At 42.6% G+C, this 26,005-nt stretch overlaps 1 protein-coding gene across 5 annotated transcripts in view; it reads left to right on the forward strand.

Moving 5' to 3' along the window:
* The window catches only part of dlgap1a (discs, large (Drosophila) homolog-associated protein 1a), a 113,359-nt gene that overhangs the window by 33,212 nt on the left and 54,142 nt on the right, over positions 1-26,005 (forward strand). For 4 of the 5 annotated variants that reach the window (XM_041842123.1, XM_041842126.1, XM_041842125.2 and 1 more), the window contains exon 2: positions 5,921-5,979. The gene's annotated coding sequence lies outside the window, so the exon portion shown is untranslated. Of the gene's footprint in view, positions 1-3,596; positions 3,680-5,920; positions 5,980-26,005 lie in introns of all 5 variants that reach the window. The other variant, XM_041842124.1, reaches the window with a different exon arrangement.

Consider the following 26,005-nt stretch of genomic DNA (forward strand, 5'->3'; position numbering starts at 1 on the left):
AGTCCAAATCATGGACTACCCACAGGCCTTCATAGTCCTATAAGAGTCTATATCCTACATTTCAATTTTCAAGCTTTAATGTCACATGCACAGTGAAATGCCTTTCTTGCCAGCTCTAAACCCAACAATGCAGTAATCAATAATAATGTAATACTAAAAATAACATAAGGTAGAACAAAAACACCCGAGAAATAAAAATATCCTTGTATCGTGATGAAAGTTAATTATTCTACAAAGACCAAGAGATCACCTCTGTGGCCCACACAGAGAGATATTCTGCTCCTAAGAGTGTGACTCATCATTCGGTCTTTTTCTGTATCAGGAGTATGTGAGGTAATGGAGTGTCCCACATGTGGCAGCAGGCAGGCTCAAGTTAGAGCTAATGTGATTAATCAGTGTCTATTACAAGGGTGTGACTCTATGTCCAGTTTGTCTGGAGAGATAGGGGATAGTGGTGAGAATCCATTCAGATTTTAATTTAGGCTACACTCCATAGGATATAACCCTTTTGGGTTCCATGTAGAACTCTCTGTGGAAAGGGTTCTACATGGAACCCAAAAAGGTTCTACCTGTATCCAAACATTTTTCTTTAAAGGTTCTCCTATGGGGACAGCAGAATAACCCTTTTAGGGTCTAGATGGCATTGTTTTTTCTAAGCGTGTATGTTCTCTTATTATGCTATTGGGGAATAATATCACAACTATGAGATGCGAAGCTCTTCTAGTCCTAATTAAGAAGATTAATGTGTTTAAACTAATAGGTACTAAGGGAGTGAGAAGCATTAGGAATGAGTCTTTGGGGACTGGGGGGTCCTTAGTTTCCTTTGGAGTAGCTCTAACCACAACTGACTCTTTAAACTTGGAGAAGGCATTTTATTTGATGGTCGTGGCTTACGGAAAATTCCTTATGGAGGAGGGAAGTATGTCTGTGAGGAAGTGATAGAGTCGTCTGGCATAATTTCCTCAGTGCTTGTCTCTCTGTGGTGGATGAGAGAGAGAGAGCTGCTACCTCTCAGGGGAGCGTCTCAGTCACCATTCATGTTCTCTTCCTCTCCCTTATTTTTGGATACAGCGTGTTTACATAAAGTCAGAGAACCTGGCTACAGCTGCATCACGTCCTGTCTTTGTCATTATTGAACTGAATGAGTCTTCACCATGTAGCCTTGAGCTAGACAATGTTTTCAGGTGTTAAGTTTCGTTCTTGGTCCTGGAGTTGGTTGAAGGAAAGGAAGGATTATGGTATTAGCTGCTCAAGGGTCGAAGGAGCTATAGGCAAATTCTTCCTCAAAGTAAACCTGCTTTCAGATTCAGTTGTAAGGCTTTCTGACATTGGATATTGCATGGCAAATCTCTTCAATTTTCTGTTGATGTTGCGTGTCAATGTTTGGGAAATGTATGTCAGGGAGCGGCCACAGCATGGTCGGGCTGCTCAGTTTACAGACTCCCTAAAGGTAGTAAACTATTTATAGTCTGCCAGCCTGACTGCCTTTTGAGTGTCAAAGCCCACCCTCAGTTTCTAACAGTCACGGTGGTGAAACCATCCCCATCATCCAGACTGTAACATCCCCAGGAGAGGCACCTATTCTCTCTCACTCTTAGTCATCCAGCAGAGACTAAGAGACCTATTGATCCTGAAATCACATTGCACTTCCCCATGGGTCCTTGAGGGTCAGCTTTCTGACAGATCTTCTCCGGATGTTCAGTAAACACCCAACATAACGCCACATAAACTCCCCACTGAATAAACAGCCTTAGCTGTCAGAGAGAACGTGCATGGCTGTGTGTTCTCATTCCCCCATTCTTCTCCTGCTGCTGCTGAACCATATCATCAATGTGCAATGCACAACTCATCTAGCTAGCGGAAATGTGTTTTGTGTTTTGCCGCTGGATGTAACATTTTGTGTTTTTTTTTATTATGTGGTGGAACTTGTGGGGCAAGAATCCCTTTTCATTAGTTTCTATAGTTCACAGGTAGCTCACCTTGTGTCCTTCAAAGGCTAGCTTTCGCATTTTATATACTGACCTATTACATGTTACTACTGTCTGATATTGACTAATTGTATTGTTTATGGGATGATTAACAAACTAATGATGTAAGTGATGTCTTACCTCCATGAATTATGTTAATTGCATCAGTAATTGCTACATGAATCATGCACATTCATTAGCAAAGGGTGGTTAGAAATGCCTGCAGAGCAGAGTACGGGGAAAGGAATTAGAATCACTGATACAGGTTAATCAATAGAGAAGCAGCTAGGCCTACCTTTTCACCATTGTATTTCAACTATATCCGATAACCACATTCTACTATATCCGATAACCACCTATCCGTCTCTATTGTTCATTCACAACGCTTATCAAGGAAATTAATGTAAAATATGCAAATCGTTGTCAGGTAAATTATAGGCAGGAAGATGTGCGTTCGACATGCAAACTCATTGCTAGTGTGTGTTTGTCAGAGTGGTTGGATAAGCCAATTTCAAGTCAACAACTTTGACATTTCGCGTTCGGTTGCAAAAGACGATAGTTTGTTTTTTATTGCCAGTCAAGAGTGACGAATTAACTCTGACAAACAAATTAGTTTGTGAAACAATAGTGCCACAAATCACTTGTGTGCAGATGAAGTGCTGCCTGTAATATCAACCCTGAGGGGAGGGAGAGAGGGAGAGAGGGAGAGAGAGAGAGAGAGAGAGAGAGAGAGAGAGAGAGAGAGAGAGAGAGAGAGAGAGAGAGAGAGAGAGAGAGAGAGAGAGAGAGAGAGAGAGAGAGAGAGAGAGAGAGAGAGAGAGAGAGAGAGAGAGAGAGAGAGAGAGAGAGAGAGAGAGAGAGAGAGAGAGAGAGAGATCTGACTACTTTCAGCACAACGATCCCCGGCATCTGCTATATGCTTGCGTTCATTTCCGTTCTGCTTTTAAACTGCTCTGCCTGCCACATTGCTCTCTCGCTGCCTCCTTTCTCCTCGCCAGCTAATAGTCTAAAATTACATTTTAATTAACTTTGAATATTACCCACCTTATGCTTTCCTGAGGCCATTGCTAAACTGTTCTTTAAACCGCTGCCACGGGAGGTTTAATTTCAAACGCTTCCCACCAACCGACAAACCGAGGCCTCTGTGTGATTTCACATTCACTCATATTGTCACATAACACAAAAGTGAATGCACAGAGGATAAGTGTTACGAGACGGCCATATTGCAACAGCTTAAAGCAGAAGGGCATTAAGGGCAGAGAACAAGTGGATGAATCTCCTTCCGCTTCCATTCCCTTGCCGTCTTCTGACATGGCACACAACAAGAGCTTCTATTACTACTACCTGTAAAGTCTAGCGGAAGTTTGCTTTTGAACACAACCCCAATCTCTTCACTTTACAACACTGTCATCCATTCATTCCTATGCCATAGTAGCAGACCTTCCATCTCCCAGTGAAATGCAACCCGTGTCCCTTCAAATCTGAACATATTGCATTATCCACCCGCAGTCATTTGTTCCCCCTGCCCCTTAGGCAGTGGAATACATTAAGGGCCATGGCTGCTCTGCTCTACTCTGCTCCTCACCGATCCTCTGCTGTATCTTCTCATACTGGTTTAATATTCCCCAGCTTATTCCAGGGTCCTGGTGACTGAGGCTGGCGCTGCAGCAGAGGGAGACAGGGAGAGAGAGGAAGCTGCCTCATCGCATGAGGTAATTGATAGAGGCTCATAAATTATCCTCATCAATTATAGAGCCTTGAGGCTGGGGAACAGGCATAACAATAAGGTCTGCAAATGGCTGACAATTGAATTAGCCCTCTGCTCTATATGCATTCTGACAGCCATGTAACTCTCCACATATTAGTGAAAAGAGGGAGATAGGGAGTCTACTTCCCACCTTGTCAAACGTGATTTTACATTAAGTATGAATTGAATGAATTAAGTGTGATAGAATAGATCTGGTCAAAGCAGGACATGAGAGGGTAGGTTGGAGGTGTGAGGGGGGACTGTTGCAGAGTTACTGAGATAAAAGGTTTTATATACAGTACCAGTCAAAAGTTTGGACACACCTACTCATTCAAGGCTTTTCCTTTATTTTTCCTATTTTCTACATTGTAGAATAATAGTGAAGACATCAAAACTATGAAATAACACATATGGAATCATGTAGTAACCAAAAAAGTGTTAAACAAATCAAAATATATCTCTCAACCAGCTTCACCTGGAATGCTTTTCCAACAGTCTTGAAGGAGTTCCCACATATGCTTAGCACTTGTTGGCTGCTTGTCCTTCACTCTGCCGTCCGACTCATCCCAAACCATCTCAATTGGGTTGAGGTCGGGTGATTGTGGAGGCCAGGTCATCTGATGCAGACTCCATCACTCTCCTTCTTGGTAAAATAGCCCTTACACAGCCTGGAGGTGTGTTGGGTCATTGTCCTGTTGAAAAACAAATGATAGTCCCACTAAGCCCAAACCAGATGGGATGGTGTATCGTTGCAGAATGCTGTGGTAGCCATTCTGGTTAAGTGTGCCTTGAATTCTAAATAAATCACAGACAGTGTCACCAGCAAAGTACCCCCACACCATAACACCTCCTCCTCCATACTTTACGGTGGGAACTACACATGCGGAGATCATCCGTTCACCCACACCGCGTCTCACAAAGACACAGCGTTTGGAACCAAAATCTCCAATTTGGACTTCAGACCAATGGACACATTTCCACCGGTCTAATGTCCATTGCTCGTGTTTCTTGGCCCAAGCAGGTCTCTTCTTTTTATTGGTGTCCTTTGGTAGGGGTTTCTTTGTAGCAATTCGACCATGAAGGCCTGATTCACACAGTCCCCTCTGAACAGTTGATGTTGAGATGTGTCTGTGACTTGAACTCTGTGAAGCATTTATTTGGGCTGACATTTCTGAGGCTGGTAACTCTATTGAACTTATCCTCTGCAGCAGGGGTAACTCTGGGTCTTCCATTCCTGTGGTGGTCCTCATGAGAGCCCGTTTCATCATAGCGCTTGATGGTTTTTGCGACTGCACTTGAAAAAACGTTCAAATGTTCTTGTCACAACACAACTGATTGGAGCAAAGTAATTTATACTACCACACTCCACTGTATAATGCACTCAGTAAACCCATGATGGTAGTAGGTGTGATTACAATGATTTGACATGCCCTTATGCACGCATCCAAAACTATTTGCTATTTTACAAGATGCAGCTAGAATCTAAGTTGTCCTAAGTGTGTGCATGTACATGTACATTTGAGTGTGTGTGCGTGTGCGTGTGGTGTGTGTGTGTGGATAGTGATTCTGATCGTTACAAGCATTTGGGGACATTGAGGGAGATTGGGAATATAAAGAATCACAGCACACACAAGTTTGGCTCATCTGGGAAATTAAACTCATTACATCCTCTTTTTGCTGGCAGTTTACGAGTTTCTGTTATGGAGTCTCATCAAAGATAACATCTAATGATCAAAGCCAATGATGCTTGTGTGTGTGAATAACGATGTTGCCGGAACAGCTTGTGCTGTGTTATATCCTAGGGCTAGGGGGACTGGTGATGTGTAATCAGGGAAATGTTATTTTTTGACCTTGGGCGAAGCTGGAGCTTATCTCAAATTGTACTCATAGCTCCTTCTTCAGAACAAAGGGCTGTGAAGTACGGCTGAAAAAGCCATTTCGCTGTGGTATATCTGTCTGCCCTACTGTAATGTAGCTGGCCAAATGAGCGTGAAGGAATTCAAGTGTCAGTGCGTTTAGCTATGACTTCAGGATTTCTGATTGCACAACTTGCTCGGTGTGACCCCTGTGTCATCTGAACTGAAAATAACCTCAATTGATTTAACTTTTTAAAATGGAAAAATATACAGTGCATTGTTTAATGAGACAGCTCTAATACATCCTAATGAAATGACCCTTTCTGTTTGTTTTCTTTTGTCCTTACCAGTGGACTGTATTGGTGTGAAGGCTTTCCAGACAACAATCTAAGATGGGGAATTGAAGAAGGTGAGTAGGATTATGAACGGCTAATAAAGTGTTTGCTTTGCTTTTATCGACATGCCTACGGAAATCTATACTGCGCTACAAAGGCAAAATGCAGTAACTACGCCAACAGTGAAACTGAGAAATACGGCTTTAAAGTTTTTTTGATGGCCAGTCAAATATGTTGTAGGTAGATAAGTGATAATGGCCTGAATGCCAAGCGTCACATCTGGAGGAAACCTGACACCATCCCTACGGTGAAGCATGGTGGTGGCAGCATCCTGCTTTGGGGATGTTTTTCAGCGGCAGGGACTGGGAGACTAGTCGGGATTGAGGGAAAGATGAACGGAGCAAAGTACAGAGACATCCTTGATGAAAACCTGCTCCAGAGCGCTCAGTACCTCAGACTGGGGCGAAGGTTCACGTTCCAACAGGACAACGAGCCTAAGCACACAGCCAAGACAACACAGGAGTGGCTTCAGGACAAGTCTCTCAATGTCCTTGAGTGGCCCAGCCAGAGCCCGGACTTGAACCCGATCGAACATCTCTGGAGAGACCTGAAAATAGTTGTGCAGCGACACTCCCCATCCAACCTGACAGAGTTTGAGAGGATCTACAGAGAAGAATGGGAGAAACTCCCCAAATACAGGTGTGCTAAACTTGTAGTGTCATACCCAAGAAGACTCGAGGCAGTAATCGCTACCAAAGGTGCTTCAACAAAATACTGAGTAAGGGTCTGAATAATTATGTAAATGTCATATTTCATTTTTTAACATTTATATATTAGCAAAAATTTGTAAAAACCTGTTTTTGCTTTGTCATTATGGGGTATTGTGTGTAGATTGATGAGGGAAAAAACAATTTAATCAATTTTAGAATAATGCTGTAACGTAACAAAATGTGGAAAAAGTCAAGTGGTCTGAATACTTTCCGAATGCACTGTATATGGGTAATGCAATGGCAAAGTGCAGTATCTACAATCTAAATGTGTTTATCCAACTTTCTTGTTGTTTTTCTGTTTGATGGAAACAGTTTGAGAGTTCAAAATACATTCCAACTGTATTTAATGGTTTCATGTAGTAATGTTTTCATGTTTTGAATGTTGTATTGTAGTAACCCTCATACATTTCTTCACCATTAAGGTAAGGACTATTTCAATCACGCATAATGTTTATACTTAAAAAGTAATATTTGATTTTGTGAAGTATCTACAATCTATTAATGTGTTCATCCAACTTTCTTATTGTTTTTCTGTTTGACTTTGTATAGTCATTTATTTGACTTAGTGGTCAAAGGTCAAATCAGTGCTCATGGTTGATATGCATAAAAAAATGACATCATAATAAGATGATACATCAATGCATTCTCACTTGTCTGCCTACAACATATTCGGATGGACAGCAAATAACCTTTAAAGCAAATTTTCTCTGTTTCACTATTTGCATAGTTACTGCTCTTTGCCTTTGTATGGCAGAGCGGGTAACTGCAGTCAAAACATGGTGGAATAGCCAAAGTGCGTTACTGCTGTTTGCCTTGGTTTTTACTTAGATTTTTTAGTTACTGCAAATTTCACACTCCATTTTCTCTGAAACTGAAAATAATTGATGGTGATATTGAGTCGTTTCATCTTACTGTCCAAAAGCAGTGTATGCAGCCGGCAATACACTCGTATCCGCCGTGGACTGGTTCGTACCTAAAACATTCTCCATTTAGTCCCGGAGATTGCGTATCGCTTTTAGCCAATCAGGTTGCAGCAGTCTGTTGTTTACTCCTGGCTGAACGCGGGGCGCAACATCAGCATGGTGGTGGAAAATGGTGTTTCATTTTTAAAAATCCACTTTCTCGCCATTAAATCGAGTTAAGGAGGAAATCAACGCCTTTTCAGCCTGAATGGAGAATGTTTCATGTAAAAACCGGTCCATGGTGGATTGCCAGCTGTACAGTGAGGGAAAAAAGTATTTGATCCCCTGCTGATTTTATACGTTTGCCCACTGACAAAGAAATGATCAGTCTATAATTTTAATGGTAGGTTTATTTGAACAGTGAGAGACAGAATAACAACAACAAAATCCAGAAAAACGCATGTCAAAAATGTTATAAATTGATTTGCATTTTAATGAGGGAAATAAGTACACTGCTCAAAAAAATAAAGGGAACACTAAAATAACATCCTAGATCTGAATGAATGAAATAATCTTATTAAATACTTTTTTCTTTACATCGTTGAATGTGCTGACAACAAAATCACACAAAAATGATCAATGGAAATCAAATTTATCAACCCATGGAGGTCTGGATTTGGAGTCACCCTCAAAATTAAAGTGGAAAACCACACTACAGGCTGATCCAACTTTGATGTAATGTCCTTAAAACAAGTCAAAATGAGGCTCAGTAGTGTGTGTGGCCTCCACGTGCCTGTATGACCTCCCTACAACGCCTGGGCATGCTCCTGATGAGGTGGCGGATGGTCTCCTGAGGGATCTCCCTCCCAGACCTGGACTAAAGCATCCGCCAACTCCTGGACAGTCTGTGGTGCAACGTGGCGTTGGTGGATGGAGCGAGACATGATGTCCCAGATGTGCTCAATTGGATTCAGGTCTGGGAAACGGGCGGGCCAGTCCATAGCATCAATGCCTTCCTCTTGCAGGAACTGCTGACACACTCCAGCCACATGAGGTCTAGCATTGTCTTGCATTAGGAGGAACCCAGGGCCAACCGCACCAGCATATGGTCTCACAAGGGGTCTGAGAAGCTCATCTCGGTACCTAATGGCAGTCAGGCTACCTCTGGCGAGCACATGGAGGGCTGTGCGGCCCCCCAAAGAAATGCCACCCCACACCATGACTGACCCACCGCCAAACTGGTCATGCTGGAGGATGTTGCAGGCAGCAGAACATTCTCCACGGCGTCTCCAGACTCTGTCACGTCTGTCACATGTGCTCAGTGTGAACCTGCTTTCATCTGTGAAGAGCACAGTGCGCCAGTGCGAATTTGCCAATCTTGGTGTTCTCTGGCAAATGCCAAACGTCCTGCACGGTGTTGGGCTGTAAGCACAACCCCCACCTGTGGACGTCGGGCCCTCATACCACCCTCATGGAGTCTGTTTATGACCGTTTGAGCAGACACATGCACATTTGTGGCCTGCTGGAGGTCATTTTGCAGGGCTCTGGCAGTGCTCCTCCTGCTCCTCCTTGCACAAAGGCGGAGGTAGCAATCCTGCTGCTGGGTTGTTGCCCTCCTAAGGCCTCCTCCACGTCTCCTGATGTACTGGCCTGTCTCCTGGTAGCGCCTCCATGCTCTGGACACTACGCTGACAGACACAGCAAACCTTCTTGCCACAGCTCGCATTGATGTGCCATCCTGGATGAGCTGCACTACCTGAGCCACTTGTGTGGGTTGTAGACTTTATCTCATGCTGCCACTAGAGTGAAAGCACCGCCAGCATTCAAAAGTGACCAAAACATCAGCCAGGAAGCATAGGAACTGAGAAGTGGTCTGTGGTCACCACCTGCAAAACCAGTCCTTTATTGGAGTGTCTTGCTAATTGCCTATAATTTCCACCTGTTGTCTATTCCATTTGCACAACAGCATGTGACATTTATTGTCAATCAGTGTTGCTTCCTAAGTGGACAGTTTGATTTCACAGAAGTGTGATTGACTTGGAGTTACATTGTGTTGTTTAAGTGTTCCCTTAATTTTTTTGAGCAGTGTATTTGACCCCCTCTCAATCAGAAAGATTTCTGTCTCCCAGGTGTCTTTTATACAGGTAACGAGCTGAGATTAGGAGCACACACTTAAGGGAATGTTCCTAATCTCAGTTTGTTACCTGTATAAAAGACACCTGTCCACAGAAGCAATCAATCAATCAGATTCCAAACTCTCCACCATGGCCAAGACCAAAGAGCTCTCCAAGGATGTCAGGGACAAGATTGTAGACCTACACAAGGCTGGAATGTGCTACAAGACCATCGCCAAGCAGCTTGGTGAGAAGGTGACAACAGTTTGTGCGATTATTCGCAAATGGAAGAAACACAAAATAACTGTCAATCTCCCTCGGCCTGGGGCTCCATGCAAGATCTCACCTCGTGGAGTTGCAATGATCATGAGAACGGTGAGGAATCAGCACAGAACTACACGGGAGGATCTTGTCAATGATCTCAAGGCAGCTGGGACCATAGTCACCAAGAAAACAATTGGTAACACACTACGCCGTGAAGGACTGAAATCCTGCAGCGCCCACAAGGTCCCCATGCTCAAGAAAGCACATATACAGGCCCGTCTGAAGTCAATGAACATCGGAATAATTCAGAGGAGAACTGGGTGAATGTGTTGTGGTCAGATGAGACCAAAATAGAGCTCTTTGACATCAACTCAACTCGCCGTGTTTGGAGGAGGAGGAATGCTGCCTATGACCCCAAGAACACCATCCCCACCGTCAAACATGGAGGTGGAAACATTATGCTTTGGGGGTGTTTTTCTGCTAAGGGGACAGGACAACTTCACCGCATCAAAGGGACGATGGACGGAACCATGTACCGTCAAATCTTGGGTGAGAACCTCCTTCCCTCAGCCAGGGCATTGAAAATGGGTCGTGGATGGGTATTCCAGCATGACAATGACCCAAAACACACGGCCAAGGCAACAAAGGAGTGGCTCAAGAAGTAGCACATTAAGGTCCTGGAGTGGCATAGCCAGTCTCCAGACCTTAATCCCATAGAAAATCTGTGGAGGGAGCTGAAGGTTCGAGTTGCCAAACGTCAGCCTCAAAACCTTAATGACTTGGAGAAGATCTGGAAAGAGGAGTGGGACAAAATCCCTCCTGAAATGTGTGCAAACCTGGTGGCCAACTACAAGAAACGTCTGACCTCTGTGATTGCCAACAAGGGTTTTGCCACCAAGTACTAAGTCATGTTTTGCAGAGGGGTCAAATACTTATTTCCCTCATTAAAATGCAAATCAATTTATAACATTTTTGACATGCATTTTTCTGGATTTTTGTTTTGTTATTCTGTCTCTCACTGTTCAAATAAACCTACCATTAAAATTATAGACTGATCATGTCTTTGTCAGTGGGCAAACGTACAAAATCAGCAGGGGATCAAATACTTTTTTCCCTCACTGTATACCGTCGTGGTCAAAAGTTTTGAGAATGACACAATTATTGGTCTTCACAAAGTTTGCTGCTTCAGTGTTTTTAGATATTTTTGTCAGATGTTACTATGGTATACTGAAGTATAATTACAAGCATTCCATAAGTGTCAAAGGCTTTTATTGACAATTACATTAAGTTTATGCAAAGAGTCAATATTTGCAGTGTTGACCCTTCTTTTTTAAGACCTCTGCAATCCGCCCTGGCATGCCGTCAATTAACTTCTGGGCCACATCCTGACTGATGGCAGCCCATTCTTGCATAATCAGTGCTTGGAGTTGGTCAGAATTTGTGGTTTTTTGTTTGTCCACCCGCCTCTTGAGGATTGACCACAAGTTCTCAATGGGATTAAGGTCTGGGGAGTTTCCTGACCATGGACCCAAAATGTTGATGTTTTGTTCCCCGAGCCACTTAGTTATGACTTTTGCCTTATGGCAAGGTGCTCCATCATGCTGGAAAAGGCATTGTTCGTCACCAAACTGTTCTTGGATGGTTGGGAGAAGTTGCTCTCGGAGAATGTGTTGGTACCATTCTTTATTCATGGCTGTGTTCTTAGGCAAAATTGTGAGTGAGCCCACTCCCTTGGCTGAGAAGCAACCCCACACATGCTTTACTGTTGGCATGACACAGGACTGATTATAGCGCTCACCTTGTCTTCTCCGGACAAGCTTTTTCCCGGATGCCCCAAACAATCGGAAAGGGGATTCATCAGAGAAAATGACTTTACCCCAGTCCTCAGCAGTCCAATCCCTGTACCTTTTGCAGAATATCAGTCTATCCCTGATGTTTTTCCTGGAGAGAAGTGGCTTCCTCGCTGCCCTCCTTGACACCAGGCCATCCTCCAAAAGTATTCGCCTCACTGTGCGTGCAGATGCACTCACCTGCCTGCTGCCATTCCTGAGCAAGCTCTGCACTGGTGGTGCCCCGATCCCGCAGCTGAATCAACTTTAGGAGACGGTCCTGGCGCTTGCTGGACTTTCTTGGGCGCCCTGAAGCCTTCTTCACAACAATTGAACCTCTCTCCTTGAAGTTCTTGATGATCCGATAAATGGTTGATTTAGGTGCAATCTTACTAGCAGCAATATCCTTGCCTGTGAAGCCCTTTTTGTGCAAAGCAATGATGACGGCACGTGTTTCCTTGCAGGTAACCATGGTTAACAGAGGAAGAACAATGATTTCAAGCACCACCCTCCTTTTAAAGCTTCCAGTCTGTTATTCTAACTCAATCAGCATGACAAAGTGATCTCCAGCCTTGTCCTCGTCAACACTCTCACCTGTGTTAACGAGAGAATCACTGACATGATGTCAGCTGGTCCTTTTGTGGCTGAAATGCAGTGGAAATGTTTTTGGGGGATTAAATTCTCATGGCAAAGAGGGACTTTGCAATTAACTGCAATTCATCTGATCACTCTTCATAACATTCTGGAGTATATGCAAATTGCCATCATAAAAACTGAGGCAGCAGACTTTGTGAAAATTAATATTTGTTTCATTCTCAAAACTTTTGACCACGAATGTACACTGGTTTTGGACGGTAAAATGAAACAACTCAATATCGCCATCTGCCGGCCTTTGGGCTACTCTAGAGGGGAAGAGGGGTGATATTAAGAATCATGGCAGGGACCTATTAGGGCCTGAGGCAGAAATCAGAACTTCCAGTGGAGGTTTAAAGTAACACTTCAAAATGCTAGTAACAGAAAGATGAGGCCAAAGGGACAGGCAGATGGCTGACCTGGCAGTCTGAGCTGTCAGTTTGGCCCAGTGTAACACATGGGAGTGAGAGACAACAGACAGACAACAGGAGCAAAGTGACGCACAGAGGCTCTGCAGCAGCCTGGGACAGCCTGGTAAAAAGTAGTGCAGTAAATAGGGAATAGGGTGCCATTTGAGACACAGAAAGGGAGAGAGGCCAGTGACCTCACACTGCACGTGTGTTTGGATGATCTTCTTCTACGTGCAGTATTGAGCTCTCAGTTCTTTATATCACCGCAACCAATGCCATGAGAATACCAAGTATGATGTTACGTTTTGAAGGGAAGTCTGCTCAAAGGCTGTCTGGTCAGTTTGAAGAACACAGTGGAGTGAACCCATAGGTGAACATCAGAGGGCTTTTCCACTGTCTCATAATACACTCTTCGAAAAAAGGGTTCCAAAAGGGTTCTACAGGCAGTCCCCATAGGAGAACCCTTTTTGGTTTCAGGTATAACCCTTTTGGGTTCCATGTAGAACCCTCTGTAGAAAGGGCTCTACATGGAACCAAGAGGGTTCTACCTGGAACCAAAAGGGTTCTACCTGGACCCAAAAAGTGTTCTTCAAATGGTTATCCTATGGGGACAGCCGAAGAACCCTTTTAGGTTCTAGATAGCACCTTTTTTCTAAGAGTGTACTCACTGCCTCTTTTTAATAGCTGCATACTTAACCTTGATTTTTATGTTGCCCTGCATTGGCAATACCCCATGTGTTTTCACAGCTGACCCCTGTAATTTGGTGTCTGTGCCAAATTAACAGCACACATTTGTGTCCAGAATCTGCCTAAGCATTCCATCAACCTTCCTTATTTTTATTGGGGTCTGTGTTTAAAAAAACGAAAGAAGAAAAAAAAACTCTTGCTTCCAGCATTTTCAGCGGGAATGTTTTTGTCTAAGTGCACCAGAAGGTGAGATACGTGGTGCAAAAGGCACTCACTTGGAATCTGTGCTCCATTTGCCCCTGGCGAAAACACTGCTTATTAAATTTTAAGAGTCATTTCTGGTATTTTTGTGATGTTATTGGGGGGAGGGGCAGAGATCTGATTGTATAGTAGATAGTGGATGAGATGAGAAAGAAGCATGAACAACGTTTATTATTGGATTATACACGATGGAAATCTAGGAGTTTTGGGCTAGTAGTGTAATTACAGTAGACTTAGGGTAGAAGTAGAAGCATGAGGAGTGTAAGTGGAAGCATTCAATTGTAACCTGCCTCTAACATAATTCCAAAACTGTACTCAAGTACTATAGCTTTAAGGTACTGAGGCTAGGACACCAGTCCCAAGACATATTGGTTTGACATGTTGATGACAAGCATAATATGTTACAACTGATGCTGCTCACTTGACTTCCGCTCACTATTTCATATTGGTAAATATTGTATGGTTGAAGGCTGCCTATAGAATACATTAAGAGATTCATAAAAAGTTATTTGTGTCTTCTGTGTCTTCTGTACATGGTGTCTTCTGTACATCGATGACCGCCTATATGCACCTGTGACTGGGATGGGATGCACATGCTCTAATTCTAGTACACTCACTAGAGAATAGAAGGAAGACAAGGATGGGAATCAGCTACCCAGGTAGGGAACTGTACCTCATCTCACAGCTGTGGTGTGACTGTGAAAGCCAATGGGGCTGCTCAGAGCTGTCTGGCACTACAGTTAGTAAGTGGTGAGGTGTGGAAAAATCAGCTCTGTAGGATCATCCATCCAGCTGAAAAGCTTTGTCTGCACACCAAATGACACCCTTCCCTGGGTCGTTCCACGAAAGAGTGCCTTTGCTATTTTAAGTAGATATTGTGCACCAATATTGCATTTAAAAAGCCTGTTATATTAAATGAAGTGCCCTTTAATATAGAATTCAATACATCTGTTTTTTTTAATATATATATGAATAAAGACTTGCTAAAGTGCCAAGATTCAGCATTTTGTCCCTCACATGCTGACTAGACCGGGCACGCACATGCATCCGCGTGCGCCATCGCACGCATGTTGATTTTGTCCACCCACACCAGACGCGATCAGGACACGCAGTTTGAAATATCAAAACGAACTCTGAACCAACTATATTAATTTGGGGACAGGTCGAAACACATGAAACATTCATGGCAATTTAGCTAGCTAGCTTGCTGTAGCTAGCTAATTGATCCTGGGATATAAACATTGGGTTGTTATTTTACCTGAAATGCACAAGGTCCTCTACTCCGACAATTAATCCACAGATAAAAGGGTAAACCTAGTTAGTTTCTAGTAATCTCCCCTCCTTCAGTCTTCTTCTTCTTCTTCTTCTTCTTCTTTGGACTTTATATGGCGGTTGGCAACCAACTTTAAGGTGCATTACCACCACCAACTGGACTGGAGTGTGGACCTCAGTTCATCTTTCAATCACCCACGAGGCAGGACTTGCAGTGCGTCAAGCGTCACAAATAGAACCAAGTTCTATTTTAGCACCTGGCTACGCAGACACTAGTTGTCTCGTGCGAGCAGTGCGGGTACAATGATTGAATAACATGTATGTGTACATTTATTTTGCAGCTCTCCCTCATGAGACGCGGGCGGTGTAGTCAGCATGTCAGTCAACCCTGCGTCCCTTCTAGGAAGATTTTAACCCAATTAACCCCAACATTTTACAAGTTATACCATCATTGTAAACCCTATTTATTTTGTTGCTTTGACAAAGTCATTTCTGAAGATTATAATTTAATTAATGTGATTAGTGATTCATTTACGTATGTCCCTCATTTTAAGGTCAACCATGTTACGTGAACTGAACTCTCGTTTTAATATGGTGAAACATATTATTTTTTAAATATTATTTTTTAAAGAAACATTGAACATCTGATAGTGAAATCATCAGTGTTGTAGTACTCGAGACCGGTCTCGGTCTCGAGTCCTGTCTCGATACCACATATTGAGTTTCTCGGTCTTGTCTCGGTGTCGGATACATTTGTACTCGGTCTTGACTCATCTCGGACAGTGAGGACTCGTAATTTCTTCCCGAGACCAGCCGAGACCAGCGGAGTAAACTCAGACATAATAAGCCAGTAGGTCCTAATCATAAGAATACAAAAACACAACCATTAAGCATTTCCCAATCGAAATGTACAACTATTACTTCCCGTTGCAAAAAGCATTTCACATTTAGCACAAAAAGTAACCTGTGACCTAAAGTTTAAAGTGGGAACTCACAGCGTTTTAACTACTTTGCAGATATGAAACAAACAGACAATCATATCAGTAAGAAATATCAAATTCCCAGTTCATGCTACAAAGCCAACTTTATAAGAGGTTTTAAAAATAGGTTCTATTTGACTCAACATTCCATGACATACACAAAGGCATTGTTGGCAGAATAGATGGATGCAGTTCAATGCATGATTAATATAATTCACCAATACATTTCTTGGTAGTCCCAAAAATATTGCTATCAGTTTGTAATCACAACTGGCCTGGTAAATTTTTTGCTGCCTCTATTTGGGTTTCAGTTTCAATGACTCAATATTCTGGACAAAAACGGACGAATGTAACTAACGCTGGGAATGTCAATACGATCAAACTAGCAAGGGCAATGATAAGAAGTCAGTCTTAATGTGGCTAATAGGTTAGCGTATATATTTATGTAGCAAGCTAAAAACACGGAGCCTAACGTTAGCTAGATAGCTAGCTAGCTAGCTGCTAGAAGGATGTCATATCACTGACTTTTCCCCCTCATATTGTTTTTCGGTGGCTATGCACAGCTAGAGATGCAGGTGTCATTTGGTTAGCTAGCAAGAACTTCAACGACTGTTATCCAGTTAGCATATATTTTGTGTTCACAAATTCACTCTGGCTACTCACTCTACTACGATTTCAGAGCACTCTCGACCTGAGTTTGCCAGAGCGCAGAACAACTGATGAATTTACGAACGCACAACACCCGCTGAATATGACCGGTGTCAGTAAATTTAGGCAAAAAAAGTAATAGTTAGTCAAGAACGCTCCAGATAACATGTAAACAGCCTAACCAGCTCTGCTACGGCGAGTAAAATGGTCAGAGTGAGTTGTTCTCTCATTTGTGTCTGGAAGTAGTTAGCTAACAAGCTAGCCAACTTTAGCCATTTAGCCTGGTGCTTGGTTGGGACAAGCATGCATTGGCAGGCAAGCTGAAGAAGGACGAGGAGGCTACAATTCCCCATCGCTTATCAGTGCAATTTTGACAGCCAACTAGCTGAAAAAGTTTCAGAGGGTTTATCTAATGTTCCTTCGTTTAGATTTTAACTCATCTTGCTCTGGCTAGCATTAGTTGTTGATCTTGTTGTTGTTGATGTGCATAACTGAGGGAGAAAGAGCCTAGCTTTTCATGGTTGTTTGATCAATAGGACTGTAAAGTTCCCAAATGTAAGAGGACTACTGTGGTGTTTACATATTTGCAGAAACCCATTCCGGTGTATTTTGTGGCTTTTGGCAAATGCGTTCTAATGATTTAAAGTCGCTCTGTTGGAACTGCCTGTAAACACACAGTAAGGTTCAAAGTGAATGATGGCAGGCCCGCGTGGAAAATGGCTTGTTTGTATAAAGGCCTACTGTAGCTCTGATTGGCACACCGGTCTGTGTAGACTCTGGTCCTGGACAAGACAGATGTTTTTATTCCGTTTTATTTACTGCAGTGTCTATTAATTGTTCAAACACATGGCCACTTTCCCACTCTATATAGCTATAGAATTTTCACAAATGCCTTAGTGTACATAATTCCCAAACATTCTAAGAATTTATGAAAATATGAAAATGACCATATCTAAGTGGTTGCTTGTCAGAAAATGTTTTTAAATGTGTCATATTCTTCCTGGGGGAGTATATGAACAGATTTTAATAAGATGGCATGTTGCTAAAATGCAGTCAGTTCCACTTTAAATGCAACAATGTTTCACACAAAAGTTATTTTCAACGAGATGGCTAACAACAGCAAACATGCTGCAATAAAAAACACAGTTCCACTCACCAGATGATGATCATTTGAAACTTAACTTCTTGTTGAAAGTGATTCATGAAAAGAGAGAAGCTAACAAATTAGCAACAACATCCTCATTGATAACACCTGCTGCAGTTGCTGCAAACTAGCCGACAACAAAAGCAAGCTAGCTAGACCGTGGGAAAACTACTGCTCGCTATTGCGCAGTGACCTGTTGGCCTTCAAGAAGGCAGAAGTTTCCATACGTTCTTGTAAAAACAGTCCCACCCATTAAGTCAAAATGTGATTGGTTGATTCCACTGTCACTCAAAATGTTTGCCCTAATACAGTTGAAAGGCAGATGCCTTTATCTAGCTTCTGATGGCTTAGCCAATGGCTGACTTAGCTAGCTAGATTTATCACCCCAGAGACCAGCAAAGAAAAATCCTGATTGGATATGTTAACACTTTCCTTTCCCCAAAAAACTGAAGAGATTAAATAAGAACATATATAATTGAAAATAATAATATAATTATTGTTATATTATTATTATCACTATTTTATAAATCCTTAGCCCTTCTCTGAAGGCATAGAAGGTCCATTGTTCCCAACTATGTTTGGGTTAGTAATCATTTGTAGAGTAGCTCAATTTTCCCTCAGAATACATTTTTTATCTGTTCTGAATTTCTAAAGAATCCATATGTGAAATGTGAACCCAGAAATACTGGACATTTTGAACTCATATTATGGTGGTGATTTTACAAAATTACACTTATGGTCTTGAATTTGACTTTTCTGGTCTCGGTCTTGACTCGGTCTCGACCCCCGTCCGGTCTTGGTCTTGACTCTGACTCGATTTGCTCCGGTCTTGGTCTTGAATTGGTCTCGTTTTAGGTGGTCTAGAACACAACACTGCAAATCATAGTGTAACAGCAGGTGAGCTGGTTCTACTCTTTTTGGCAATTTTCTGGTGTTTTGTGGTGGAAAACTGAGCGGGTTGAGCATAACATGTCAACCCTGTTACCCATAGATATCCAGGCTAGAAAGGTTTTAACAATTTCTTTTTTTGTGAAGCTTGCATTCAATTGCCACTCCCTGTTGCAGACAACAAGTTTCCATTCCCCCTGTCACAATGGGATTTATGGCTGATTTAAGATTAAATCCTCAACCCTGTTACGGTCAACCATGTTACTTTATTTGGCACTTAATAGGCACTTACAGTGGGGGGGGAAAGTATTTAGTCAGCCACCAATTGTGCAAGTTCTCCCACTTAAAAAGATGAGAGAGGCCTGTAATTTTCATCATAGGTACACGTCAACTATGACAGACAAAATGAGGAAAAAAAATCCAGAAAATCACATTGTAGGATTTTTTATGAATTTATTTGCAAATTATGGTGGAAAATAAGTATTTGGTCAATAACAAAGTTTCTCAATACTTTGTTATATACCCTTTGTTGGCAATGACACAGGTCAAACTTTTTCTGTAAGTCTTCACAAGGTTTTCACACACTGTTGCTGGTATTTTGGCCCATTCCTCCATGCAGATCTCCTCTAGAGCAGTGATGTTTTGGGGCTGTCGCTGGACAACACGGACTTTCAACTCCCTCCAAAGATTATCTATGGGGTTGAGATCTGGAGACTGGCTAGGCCACTCCAGGACCTTGAAATGCTTCTTACGAAGCCACTCCTTCGTTGCCCGGGCGGTGTGTTTGGGATCATTGTCATGCTGAAAGACCCAGCCACGTTTCATCTTCAATGCCCTTGCTGATGGAAGTAGGTTTTCACTCAAAATCTCACGATACATGGCCCCATTCATTCTTTCCTTTACACGGATCAGTCGTCCTGGTCCCTTTGCAGAAAAACAGCCCCAAAGCATGATGTTTCCACCCCCATGCTTCACAGTAGGTATGATGTTCTTTGGATGCAACTCAGCATTCTTTGTCCTCCAAACACGACGAGTTGAGTTTTTACCAAAAAGTTATATTTTGGTTTCATCTGACCATATGACATTCTCCCAATCCTCTTCTGGATCATCCAAATGCACTCTAGCAAACTTCAGACGGGCCTGGACATGTACTGGCTTAAGCAGGGGGACACGTCTGGCACTGCAGGATTTGAGTCCCTGGCGGCGTAGTGTGTTACTGATGGTAGGCTTTGTTTACTTTGGTCCCAGCTCTCTGCAGGTCATTCACTAGGTCCCCCCATGTGGTTCTGGGATTTTTGCTCACCGTTCTTGTGATCATTTTGACCCCACGGGGTGAGATCTTGCGTGGAGCCCCAGTTCGAGGGAGATTATCAGTGGTCTTGTATGTCTTCCATTTCCTAATAATTGCTCCCACAGTTGATTTCTTCAAACCAAGCTGCTTACCTATTGCAGATGCAGTCTTCCCAGCCTGGTGCAGGTCTACAATTTTGTTTCTGGTGTCCTTTGACAGCTCTTTGGTCTTGGCCATAGTGGAGTTTGGAGTGTGACTGTTTGAGGTTGTGGACAGGTGTCTTTTATACTGATAACAAGTTCAAACAGGTGCCATTAATACAGGTAACGAGTGGAGGACAGAGGAGCCTCTTAAAGAAGAAGTTACAGGTCTGTGAGAGCCAGAAATCTTGCTTGTTTGTAGGTGACCAAATACTTATTTTCCACCATAATTTGCAAATAAATTCATTAAAAATCCTACAATGTGATTTTCTGGAGATTTTTTTTCTCCAATTTGTCTGTCATAGTTGACGTGTACCTATGATGAAAATTACAGGCCTCTCTCATCTTTTTAAGTGGGAGAACTTGCACAATTGGTGGCTGACTAAATACTTTTTCCCCCCACTGTACTATAGTCATTTTTTTATTTTACCATTTGAGATGGGAAAACTAGTTTTTATGAAGTTGAACATGACAGAATGTCAAAGTTACACTTCTCAAAAGGCACCGACTGGAACGACCCCCCTACATATTGCACTACTTTTGACCAGAACCCTATGGTCCCTGGTCAAAAGTAGTGCACTATATAGGGGATAGAATGCCATTTGGGACATGCAGCCTTTGTGTTTGGGAGAATATGACGCAGTCAGAATGGATCTAGCTGTCACAGTAGGTGGTAGCTGATTCTTCAATAGAAAGGATTAGCTAAATATAACTAGGTACAGTTCCTTCGGAAAGTATTCAGACCCCTTGTCTTTTTCCACATTTTGTTACGTTACAGCCTCATTCTAAAATTGATTAAATTCATTTTAATTAATTTGCCTTTTGCAAACTCAGAGCGGGCTGTCATATGCCTTTTACTGAGGAGTGGCTTCTGTCTGGCCACTCTACCATAAAGGCCTGATTGGTGGAGTGCTGCAGAGATGGTTGTCCTTCTGGAAGGTTCTCCCATCTCCACAGAGGAACTCTGGAGCTCTGTCAGAGTGACTATCGGGTTCTTGGTCACCTCCCTGACCAAAGCCCTTCTCCCCCGATTGCTCAGTTTTTCCGGGCGGCCAGCTCAAGGAAGAGTCTTGGTGGTTCCAAACTTCTTCCATTTAAGAATGATGGAGGTCACTGTGTTCTTGGGGACATTTAATCCTGCAGAAATGTTTTGGTACCCTTCCCCAGATCTGTTCCACGTCACAATCCTGTCTCGGAGCTCTACGGAAAATTCCTTCGACCTCATGGCTTGGTTTTTGCTCTGACATGCACTGTCAACTGTGGGACCTTATATAGACAGGTGTGTGCCTTTCCAAATTATGTCTATTCAATTGAATTTACCACAGGTGGACTCCAATCAAGTTGTAGAAACATCTCAAGCATGATCAATGGAAACAGGATGCACCTGAGCTCAATTTCGAGTCTCATAGCAAAGGGTCTGAATACTTATGTAAAAATTTGCAAACATTTCTAAAAACCTGTTTTCGCTTCGTCATTATGGGGTATTGTGTGTAGATTGATGAAATATAACATTTAATTTAATCACTTTTAAAATAAGGTTGTAATGTAACAAAATGTGGGAAAGGTCAAGGGGTCTGAATACTTTCCGAATGCACTGTATGTGCATTTCCGATACAATCATGAATGAGAGATATTATCCATGCATGATTCTGTTCCAAATATTAGTCTGTTGAAAAGCTGCATTGATTTTCTGCATGGAGAGGCCAGCAAAATTGTAGAATTTGGTCTAGGAGTGATAATGTAGCTACAGTGGGTAAAAAATAAATAATAATGTACCCCTTTTTCGTGATATCCAATTGGTAGTTACAGTCTTGTCCCATCGCTGCAACTCCCGTACGGACTCCGAAAGACGACCCTGCCAAGCCGCACTGCTTCTTGACACACTGCTCGCTTAACCCGGAAGCCAGCCGCACCAATGTGTCGGATGAAACACCGTACAGCAGGCGACCAAAGCCAGCTTGCAGGCGACCAAAGTCAGGTTGCAAGCACCCGGCCCGCCACAAGGAGTCGCTAGAGCGCGATGGGACAAGGAAATCCCGGCCTTCCAAACCCTCCCCTATTCCGGATGATGCTGGGTCAATTGTGCGCCGGGGTCTCCCGGTCACGGCCGGCTGTGACACAGCCTGGGATCGAACTCGGGGCTGTAGTGACGCCTCAAGCGCTGCGATGCAGTGCCTAAGACCGCTGCGCCACTCGGGAGGCTCTATACAGTGGGTTTATATGGCACCCCATCCAATCCTCTGTGCACAAAAATAAATCGAAAAAAATTTGAAAAGTGAAAGGGCAAAAGGATGTGTTCAATATCAGAGAGTATTACATTGCATGTCAACAGACTGCTGCTGAGCAGAGTCCGTTCTACAGAGCTGCACAGTATTCGGCAAATGGATTAATCCAAACCATGGGCGAGTAGATAGATGTAGAGCAAAATAAACATGTGATGTAGAGACTAGTGCTTTGTTACAGCACTTCTAAAGAGCCACCATGGTTCACTCCTAACATTAATTAATGGAAGCCAGATTTCTCAGATGTTTAGAGCCACCTGCAGTGCTCCGAACAGGGGGATAAGACTGGAGGAGTGGGTCGTTGTGGATCCACAGGGAACAAACATGCCATTTGATGAATAAATGTTTCCCATAGTAATTAAGATGTGACTCATACTTTTAGGGTCGAGGAGGTGGATTCTTAGTGTGCGTGTGAGTTCCTTAGCTAGCAGTAATTAACAGGCAGGGTGCTGCTCAGAGGCCAGATTAACTCAGACTTTGAAGACTAAAAACCAGAAGGGCTTCTACCCCACTCCTCTCTGCTTGGTCTCTCTTCTTTCTCTTCACCCAGAGTGATTTTACATTTCCTATGTATGTGTTCTTCCTTATATAAATGTGCCTCGTCCGCTAGCTAGGCTACATCTAGCCAGATATGCTAATGATGTGCTGACAGTTTCAGGATTGAAACATGGCTGGGTGCACTGAACAATTAGCTGCAGTAAATTCATCATTAAGTTACTTTTTTAGACTGTTCAATGGATTTTCACAACAAATGTTTTTTTCTGTTCGTTTTTACCAAGTGCAGTTATGACGCGGAGTAAAATTGCTATTCTCAATATGATTTCACAGCCACCCAAGTCATAGACTGTTCTTTCTGCTACCGCACGGCAAGCGGTACCAGAGCACCAAGTCTGGGACCAAAAGGCTCCTGAACAGCTTCTACCCCCAAGCCATAAGACTGCTGAACAGATAATCAAATGGCAACCCTGAATATTTGCATATTGACGCCACACACACACACACTCACTCACACATAGACACACTTTCACACTCTTTAACACTTCACATACGCTGCTGCTACATGTACATATTACCTCAATTACCTCAACTACCTCGTACCCCTGCACATTGACACTGGTACTTCTTGTATATAGTCTCGTTATTGTGATTTTATTGTGTTACTAACTTTTTAACTCTGCATTGTTGGGAAAGGGCTCATAAGTAAGCATTTCACAGTAAAGTCTACACCTGTTGTATTCGGTTTGAATTGATTTACAGACATACTGTATTTATTTAGAGCAGATTATGGACCAAGGACATCTATGTCTTCAATTTTGGGTTTTGTTTCTCTTCTTCTAGTGTTTGTGCTCTTTCAGGAAATGTAAATCAAGGTGGATAGCTAGCACATTTTCCAAGTGAATATTTTAGCACTACAGGCCTTTGATATTTGCTTGCTCTTTGTTTGGTGAGGAGGGAAAGTACGGAAGCACTTTAATGATAGTGCATTCCTTTAGCTAGAACTCTTTTACAACCTAAATAGCCTCAAGGGGGTGTTGGTTGGTTGGTTGGTTGGTTGGTTGGTTGGTTGGTAGGAATTAAATCTCATTGTTGGAAATAAGGGTTTGGTTTCCAATGTGATTCATTGTTAAGGACAACTTTCAAATGATGGAATTTGATTTTCCTCTTTTGAAAGTAATACTGATTATCATAAGTGGATTATGTATGCAGTTGATGGAGTTGTTACCTATACAGTATGAATGTCTTTATATTCTGTTTTCCTGTTCATTCCATTTCCTTCCATATCCTTCAACTGCAGTGTGTTAATGCATGTGATTTAGTTTAATTGCAAATGGTAGATCCAATATGTTTTAATCTATAGATCAAAATCTATAGACTCAGCCAGCCAGCATTCTGTTCCATTGCCAGAAACGAGAATAAAAAAAGTATGTTTGTATTCACATTGATGCTCAGCTAACAATGGACTATTCTACGTGACAGAGGGATTACATATAGAATGTATTTGTGTGTTCAATCTTTACTTAAAACGTATTTCGTCCAGATACTCATCTTTGCATTTTCCAATTCCTCTCAGCATCATAACACCTTCCCTCCACCATCCCTCATCCACACAGCTCTTCCTTCCGTTTGAATGTATGCATATTCATATCTTCTATGAGCAACGTTTAGCATTGAGGTGTAGAAACAGATGGAGGTTCCTCCAGAACAGAATGGCAGGGGAAAGAGGGTTGGAGCTGGCTGTTTTCTGTGTGAGAGAGAAAGCAGGCTGAGCCCACGCTCTGTGCAGGCTGGGCTGAATCATAAGAGTGAGTGGGCGGGAAACGCGTTTCTTTCCTCAGAAAGAGATTCTGCTCTGACGTATATCCCTGGCGTACCAGCCTCCAGCAGGTTTTTCTCAGACATTTTTTTCTTGCACTTTCTCATTTTAATGCAACTGTATGTATTATAGATGTCTGTACTCAAATGGGATGACACCATCGTTGACCTCTGACAACAGACAGGAAGTGTATATGCGTACATTGCAAACACCTGTGTCATAGAAATACACAAACTCCAACACTACCAAACCATTTCCTATCACACAATGCTAGACTGGACAAAGAAGCTGTACTGCAACAGATAATAATTGAGTCTCTCCATCAAACCATGGACTCACACTGACCTGTTCAGACTTGTAATGTACAGGTAAAATACTGTAATGGGATAGAGGAGGGTGTAAGACAGTGTGGTGTGAATGAGGTCAGTGTGCAGAAGACAAGTGATACCGATCCGGAGAGCACTTGAGCAGTGTCCTCATGCCGTTGTCCGCTTTGATTAATGGAGCTGCCATCAGAGCATCTCCTTCCACTGTCGGCTGGGTGATCATCAGTACTCTCCCTCCTGAACACAAATAGCATTGCCTCCTCTGGTATGCCCTTACAGGAACATGGACCTGCTGATTGGATAACAGTGGACTATACCTAGGTTCAGGAGAACAACTAACTATAACGGCCTTGGTAGTGCACTAGAGGACCAAGATAGATCTCCTTACTCTGTGTTGCAAACATTACATTTCCATTTGAGTCATTTAGCAGACGCTCTTATCCAGAGCGACTTACAGTTAGTGAGTGCATACATTTCTTTTTTTTTTAAGGTGTTAGCTGTGAGTGCTTCCCTTGGCAAAGTAATGTAAGAGTTGGGTTTGTATTTTCTCTCAATGCTGTGATTTAAAGACTGTTAAAGATACTATTAGAAAATCCCTTACTTTGGGAAGCAAAATTATATTTTTGTCACCAGGGTTCATTCGGAGGGCACAATATTAGCCTTGAGGGTGTTCAATCAGATTACATTTTTCTTTGAGTGCACACCTTGGAGTGCGTGTCAGCCTTGAACCGTGTTATTCAATGTCTTGGAGTGTTGAGCCTCGAACCACCATAACGTTACACAATGTTATTAAATGTCTTGGAGCGTCAGCCTCGAAACCACCATTACATTGTTGCACCATGTTATTCAATGTCTTAAGAAACAGCCCAGTAGCACTTAATTGAC

This window comes from Coregonus clupeaformis, chromosome 21, assembly GCF_020615455.1.
Source record: "Coregonus clupeaformis isolate EN_2021a chromosome 21, ASM2061545v1, whole genome shotgun sequence".
In the NCBI taxonomy this organism is placed as follows: Eukaryota; Metazoa; Chordata; class Actinopteri; order Salmoniformes; family Salmonidae; genus Coregonus; species Coregonus clupeaformis.